General features: G+C 49.7%; 1 pseudogene across 1 annotated transcript; it reads right to left on the reverse strand.

The window, feature by feature from the left end:
* Positions 1–422: 422 nt before the first annotated feature.
* Positions 423–1,770, reverse strand: LOC311597636 (AP-2 complex subunit mu-like; annotated as a pseudogene). The gene has a single exon. The product of its transcript is annotated as an AP-2 complex subunit mu-like (transcript).
* Positions 1,771–8,217: the final 6,447 nt, after the last annotated feature.

Below are 8,217 nucleotides of genomic sequence, written 5' to 3' on the forward strand. Positions count from 1 at the left end.
TCTTGGGTTTATAACTAGGTGAAGTCACACGTGTACAAAACAAAACTCATACTACCCCAAAACAGAGTAGGGACTACAGGTTAGGGATATGTTACTGGCCTTTGGAGGAGCTCTGAGGTGAGAGGTAGTCAACCTCCCCACTGCGGAGCAGTGGCCACAAGGGTAGAGAGAAAGGAGGACCAGGAACCTGACTTTGGTCACAAAACTCAAGGCCTGGCACTAAGCCAGGACAGACAGATGGAAGAGAAGCCTCAAAAGCCACCCTGCCCAGGAAGCCAGGGACTGCCTCACAGGCCCCACTGCCATGTGGTTGGTTCAGACCTACGCTCAGGGGCTGTTGTAAAGGAAAGGCAGTGAAGCAAGAGGAGGAAAGCCACTGATGAGTGGTCACTGGGGGCGCTTGGACTTGTGGAACAGGATGGGTGGGCAGGTGGGCCAGCTGCCACTATGCAGCTAACAGCGGGTTTCATAAATGCCACTGCAGCCAATGTATCACAGCCATTTGATGACATCACGGTCTCGGTTCAAATACTTTCAAGTAGCGCACCTTGTGGCCAGAAGGAGTGAATGGCACCTCAAAGTTCATGGAAATGAGGGATCGCACCCATTTCTTCTTTTTATTGTTGGTGGGCAGTAGCTCAGTCTCTACACGGATCTGTGATTCCTTCGCGCCTGCCATGCACTTGGCCTTCCATACAATGGCATTCTCGATGACCTTGTACTTGGCCTTCCCCTTCATGCAGGTCACCCGCACCCCACTTGTGTTCAATGGGGTTGGGATTCTCACCTCAATCTTCCGGGCTAGAAGTGGGAGCTTGAAGATGGATTTGATGGCCACCTTGACCTCCAGTTTGGTGGGTTCTACTTCCCGCACCAACGGGATCACAGGTGATAGGACTCTAAATTCAATTCAGCCAGAGCAAGGGCCTCTAGCAGAAACGCCCTTGGCAGTGTGGTACCTCATGAGTTCAAACTCTCCGTCAGGAGCAATGAGGCTGATGCTTTGCTCAGCCAACCCTGCTGAGCTGCACACACTGGTGGAAGGTGCAGTCATCAGTGGCAATCAACTGCTTCCCGCTCTTGCTTGTTTCATCCGCTGTGCCTTTGCCCTGCTTTTCAATGACAGTCTTGCCGTTCACTCTGAACTTGCACTCGGGTAACGCTTCATCACCCGGCCTGACACATGGGCACTCAGCACCTGCCCCTGTGGAGACATAGCAGGTATCCACTCTCCAGAACATCTAGGAAGAGTTCATTATGGCGATGCGTGATGCCTTCCCACCGCCAGCCAATCTGTTGGGTCACCTGGCTGGTGATCTGGGCCTGTTCTTCTTTTGTCTGATGCTGACTCCTGACGTCCTGCTGGGGGATGAAGGTTTTCCGTGCACCTGCCTCTGAGTTCTGTGGGTAGCCAAAGTCCAGAATCTAATCCAGCAGCTTGCATATGAGCACAAACTTGTTCTTGATGCTTTCCTCACTGATCTTAACAAAGGAAGCAGCCATGACATTGCACATCTTAAAGAGAAATTCGAAGACCGTGGCAACATTGGTGAGTGCTGCCAGCCAGACGCTGGACCTCTCAACATGGAAGAAGCTGGTGCGAGTGATGTTTGTGACAGGGCTGCGCACCTGCTGCCTCGCATGAATCACATTAACCCGAAAGGCATCCACGGTATCCCCTTCGATCTCATCTTTGTAGATTTGTGAGATGAGCCCCTCCTCCTCGTGATTATAGATGAATAAGCCTCTGATCATTGTGGCAGCTCAGTCTCTGTGACCCACTGCTCTGAGAACAGATCTAGAGTCAGCAGCCCCGACAAGGCCGGCCAGCTGGCCACTCTCAGATCCCAAGATGTCTGCCCACCCCCTCATACACATTACTCTTTCTCTGGCTCTCAGGAACTAGTGTGGCAAATGCCTCATGCTCATGACTATGCATCCAGGTAGCCAAGGATGCAACCAAAATATTAATAACCACCAAGGCCTGGACACCAGTTGTCAGGGTTGGCCCTGACCACGGCACTGGTGCCAGGACTCCGGCTCCTTCTAGATCAGATGCTGATATGGGCTGGTGACTCTGGGGGACATCTGGATCTCCAGAAGGGTGGCTGCAGTGCTAAGGTGTGAAAACATTGGCTTTACAACAGGGACTGACCATTTGACACCCAGGGTACATGCTCTGGTGTGCACCTAATAAACAGTAGGCATTGATAACAGCATCTCAAGGGTGAGGTGCAAAGGTCAGAGGGCTGAAGCGAGCTCCCTGAAGCATGGCTAGGTGGTGAGGTACCTGCTTGGGAAGCGAAGGATGTTCAGAGCCATAGATTTGATTTCAGCCAGCAAACCTCCCTGAGGGGTTTTATCCAGAAGCTTAGAGAAAAGCTGAAACTCTCTGGCCAGCTTAACCGGGGATCTCAGAGCTGCTCCCCCCCTCCCCAGGGAGCCCTGGATCTGACTGCAAACACCAGTGAAATTTCATCAGCCGTGCTCAGACCCGAGGCCTCCTCCACAACACACGGGGCAGCGTTGGAAGCAGGGCAGCCTTGCTCACAGAGAAAAGAGGATGGAATGTCCAGATTCTGCCAGGTGGAGGGACACAGGGTAGAGCATTTCAACGTGGCAGCAGGAAAGTCCTGGAAAGAACCAGACCAGTTGGCTGCTGATGGGTATTTATGGAACATTTGGCATGTGGCATGTTAGTGAGTATGAGGGTCAGCTGAGGTGGAGTGGAGAGACACAGCATTCTCTCTCAGCCTGTGCTGCTCCCGTACCACTGCTTGTCTCACTGTGCTGTGCCAAGTATTTTTTCTTAATCTTTTTATTTGTGTGTGTGTGTGTGTGTGTGTGTGTGTGTGTGTGTGTGTGTGTGTGCGCGCGTGCGCGCGCTCGTGTGTACATGTCCATGTGCATGCACAAATGTGTGTGCGAAGAATGTCTTTCTCAGGTGCACTCCACTCTATTTTTTGAGAGAAGGTCTCTCATTAAATGCAGAGTTCATTGATTTGGCCCCACTGGCTAGACAGCAAGCTCCAGGGAGCCTCCTGCCTTGGCCACCATGCCTGCTGTTTGTGTGTTGTAGGTTCTGAAAGCTGAGCTCAGGTCTTTACACTTGCACTGCAAGAACTTAACCAAGCCATCTCCCCAGGCCCTAATTGTACTATTTGTAATTGTGGGGGGGGGGGCACTCCATTAATAAGAAAAAAAAGTTGAGAAACCACTGATGTCATTGTCTCACTATATATTGCAAGAGAAGAAACTGAGGCACAGAATAGCAATGACTAGATGGCACACAATGGGTGTGGCTTCTTGATAGTCAGTCCAACATACTTAGGCCTTCCACATCCTTATCATTGTAACCAAGTACCCAGCACTCTGCTAGGCTGAAGGGTATGAGGGGGATGCGCACACACCACGACCGGCATGCCTTCCTCCAAGCCATTGCCACTAGCTTATTCTTCCTGTCTGCCATGAGGATGCGAAGCCTTTGGCTACATCCTCCTACTTCCATCATATTATCGCGGAGCTACCATGAGCTGAGCTCTGAGCGAGAATGAATCCTTTTTCCATTGGTTGTTTGTCAGGCATTTTGGTCACAGCAATGAAAAGCTGACTGATACAAGGATTTTGTCGATGCTATTAAGTTTAGGGAGTGAAGACAAGGCTGTCCCGGACAAACCAGATAAATCCAGGATTCCATGTCCTTACAAGAGCCCCAGAGAGGAGAGGCACCCAGAGAGGAAAACATGTGACAATGGTGGCCGAGACTAGAGTGAAGCCAGCCCCACAGAATGCTAACAGCCTGGGCAGATGCAACTCTACAGCCTGCTGAGGGCGTGCCACTGTGGCAACACTGGAACAGCAGACTTCTGCCTTCTAGAACCCCGGAGAGAACCACATTCTGACCTACCACGTTCCATCTCACCACAAGCTCACTGGGATTGCAGGCATGCACGAATACCGTGCCCAGCTTTCTGTGGTCTCTGGGGACTCAAGCTCAGCTCCTCACTCTTGCTTGGCATGGTTTTTGGTTTTTGGTTTGTTTGTTTGTTTTAGGGTACATTCTTAAAAATGGATCGCTGTGTCAAGAAACATATTTGGGTTGGCATAATTTCCCACCCATATCGTCAGGAGGCTTGTAGGAAGACTCTTCTCGGCATGCTTTGAAAACACCTGCTTAGAAGGCAAGCTTCAAAAATATTTATTATCTGCCCATCCGATAAGCTTCAAGATGGTTTTTGATTACTTGAGTGCACATTTCTTTGATTGCTAATTACTGTAGCTTGGGGCCCTCCCTGGTGGGTACCGTTCCACAAAGGTAGAGAGAGCTCGCTGTATGCCCTTCAGTTGGCTCTCTATCCCACCCCAGGTAAGGAGATGCCTGTACCCTTCTAGCTGACCCCTGCTTCCCTCAACCCCAGGGCAGGCGAAATAGAGCCAAGCTGTTCTTCTTTAGTGCAAGTTGTCTTTGTTTTGCCCCTCCAGATGAAGGCGCTGTATCCCTAGGCCCCCGACCTGCCAGCTCTGTAGACTGGCAAAGTGAGGTTTAGCTGTCTGATCTCTCCACAGCTGGTTGGGCATGGCCACCTGGACTCTGTTCTCACAGATCAATTGAAAAACATCACCTCCGTTGCCTACCCAGGCACAGAAAAATAGAAATAAAAGGGTTCGGAACTGGGGAAAATGACAAATGATGCTGGGGAGACCTGGCTGAACTTCAAAGTGGGGGACAAGGCTTCATGTGACCAGAAGATTAAGCAGCTGTTCTCAGGACCTTCCTGACACACCAGCCTGGAGTCATCACAGCCGAGAGGCCTCGGATAGACATGCTCCCTGCATTCTGGTGAGAAGGAAGAACTTTCTGGCAAGAGGGAGGGGGATGGGTGAGAAGGGGGAAGTTGAAGTGGGAAAGGGGGAAGAGGAGAGAGTAAGAGAAGCCACAAGACAGGTTGGACACATAGTGGACACGCTCATCAGTAAGTGACAGCTCCCAGGATGCAACCCTGCTCCCCATGAGTCCTCGGGGAGGAAGGTGGAGGCTGTGTCACATCAAGAACAGCAGATCCTAACCAAATGTTCCCGGGTCCCCTCTGTCCCATGGTCTCGTTCTTCCTTCCTTTCTACTCCTCCTCATTGGACGGGGTGTCATGCAACCCAGGCTGACCTTGAATTCATTATGTAGTTGAAGATGACTTTAAACTGACTGACCTCCTGCCTCTGCCTCTAGAGTGCAAAACACCATTTCCTCCTTTCTTCCTTCTTTCCTTCCTTCCTTCTTTCCTTCCTTCCGTCCTTTCATTCATTCTTTCTTTCTCTTTCTGTTTAAAAAGTTTTTTTACGTAGCCGGGCATGGCGGCGCATGCCTTTAATCCCAGCACTTGAGAGGCAGAGACAGGTGGATCTCTGTGAGTTCAAGGCCAGCTTGGTCTACAAAGCGAGTCCAGGACAGCCAAGGCTACACGGAGAAACCCTGTATCAGGGGACAAAAAAAAAGTTTGTTTTCATTGTGTGTAGGGAGGCCTGTATTTGATGATGCATGTGTGGACAAAGGACAACTTTGTGGATTCATTTCTCTCCTTCTCCCTATATTCGGGTTCTGGGATTAACTTGGGTTATCAGCACCTTTATCCGCTCAGATCTCTTCAATTCTTCATATCAGCTGAGGGGTCCACTGAGCAGGACAATCACCTGGCCTGCAGGTGGGCCACACCTCTCACATCTGGAGCCTTCTTTCCCTACCTGCTGCTATATCTCATCCTGACGGCTTCTGGTCGGTTGGTTTGTTCAGCCCATTTCCTGGGACCGCATGCACCTTCAAGAGCCCAGCTGTTTCCTATCTTACTTTTTCCTAGGAACGGAACAAGGAATGGCTGCCTGGTGGGTTTCTTCAATGCTCCTGTGGAGCCCTTCGCTCGTAGAGTACGGCCCGTTGTCCCCATAGGCACACACCTATGAAATGCAGGTCCTCTTCTGCATTTCATAAGCCTGGACCACAAAGAACACTGCAACCTCAGTGGGTAACTTAGTTGAGGTCAAGAGGTTACCAGGGCGGGAGGCAGGATCACACCTTTGCCTTCAGATCCTATTAAAATGCCTTCCAACCCCATGTTTAAGACCATAATATAATTTCCCCAGGCCCTATACGCTTTTGCCTATGTGGGCCCTTCCAGCAAAATAAATGTTAAATATTAAATTTTATAACTGCACTGGTCTAAACAAATAATCCCTTCAACAGTCTATATTCATTATTGTACCTTTCATTGTTTTTCTTTTCATCCTGATTTTAAAAGAAACCCAAATTAAAACATCTTTCTTGCCCTTTGAAGTACAGAAGACCCCTAGCCACAGGGCTGCCGCACTTGATGGGCCGGGGCCGCTGCTTTGCTCCCTCCTGTAACACGCACATAGACTGCTTCTCTAAGTGGTTCCGTACATGTGGAAGGAGACTAGATTCTCAGGAAGGAAAGGGATCTCTCTATTAATAATGTAAAACACCTGCCAGCCCCGGGCCCCTCCAGCTGGGAAGCACACACAAAGGGTTCCATTGATCCCCAAGCAGCCAGGAAGTTAGAATTCAAGTTCCCATGGGAGCCCGATTCCTCCAAGCCCCTCTCCCTCCTCAGTCCCCATCGCCCATTCAACTCTGATGAAACAGGCTCCGTGATCTTTCTGGCTCACAAACATGTGTCTGATGCTGCTACAGAGAAGCGCTCTTCTCTTTCCTCAAGAGAACACATTAAAAGAGTTTACTCATGATGATCAAGAGGACTGGCGCTGCGGCTGGGCACAGCGACTGGGTTGGATGGTGCTGGGGGGGGGGGCGGTGTCTGCATTCAATTAAGGGGCTAAGTAGCTCTTTCTGTGCTTGCCTTTGAAGAGGCCAGGTAATGGCTCCTTCAGTTTGACTGCCAGTAATTGCAAGTCATAGTCTGCCTTTCCGCCTTCAGGGAGGCAGGAGCCGGCAGAGCACAGAAGGAAGCATGGGTTGCCAATGATACCAGCCCCCACCCTGCCAAACACACACACACACACACACACACACACACACACACACACACACACACGACATTTCCATACTGCCATATCCTTTGCCTTCATAGGTCTTGTCTGGCATACCTCGATCTTAAAATTATATATATCGGGGGGGGGGGCAGGGGGAGGGCTTCAGGGTCTCAGTATGAAACCTGCTGTGTGGTCCAGGCTGTCTTTGAACTTACAGAAATCTGCCTGGCTCTACCTCATGAGCACTGCCATTAAAGGCATGTGCTACTGCACTCAGTATATATATATGAATAATGACTGCATTTGTAGAACCACCAACAACCCAGTTGATGTCAGAACCCTGGACCATTCACACCTGCCCCTATTCACTCCTCTCTTTATGTAGCTTTAAAGAAATGTGCTCGTGAGAAATCCAGCTAGCAGTGCATATTTTTAACCCTTGAAATAATAATGAGTATCTGTAGATGTGTATCTGGAGGCATAAAACATGGGTTCCATTTTACAATGGGAAGTGTGAAGCCCGAAGAGTTTAAATATTTAACCCAGAACATTATGGCTAACAAATGGGGGGGACTAGTGTTTGAACCCTAACTGACCTAAGCCCAGAACACAGCTCAGTGGAGTGGAATGGAATTCTAGTGGAGATTACACCCCTAAATTAAAGATGAGATATTGACTCTGAAACCACTGGCAGTAGGGAGAGGGAGAAATTGGGATAACAGACCCAAAAACTCCTGCATGTGAGCCAGCCTAGAAAAGACTAAGATCTTTGTTTGTTTGTTTTCTGAGACATGGTTCCTCTGTGTCGCCTTGCCTGTCGTGGACTTGCTTTGTAGACCAGGCTGGCCTCGAACTCACAGCGATCCACCTGCCTCTGCCTCCTGAGTGCTAGGATTAAAGGCGTGGGCCACCACACTCGGCGAAAGACTAACATGTTAACTCACCCTCCTCCTCCATCAAAGGCTCGAGCATCTATGTATGTAAAGGCTTAAAAAGCATGGGGAGTATATTAGTTACTTTTCTAATGCTGTGTTAAAGCACAGTGATCACAGAAGTTTATAGACGGAACGGTTTATTTGGCTTTCAGTTCCAAAGAGCTTCACGAGGTGGGTAGGGTGGGTTCCAAAGAGCTAAGAGTAGAGTGGGGCAGTAAGCACAGCGGAAGGATCTGGAGGCCGAGAGTTCACATCTGTAACTGTAAACACAAAGCAGAGAAAA

Source organism: Acomys minous, assembly GCF_964271855.1.
Source record: "Acomys minous genome assembly, chromosome: 5".
Taxonomy (NCBI): domain Eukaryota; kingdom Metazoa; phylum Chordata; class Mammalia; order Rodentia; family Muridae; genus Acomys; species Acomys minous.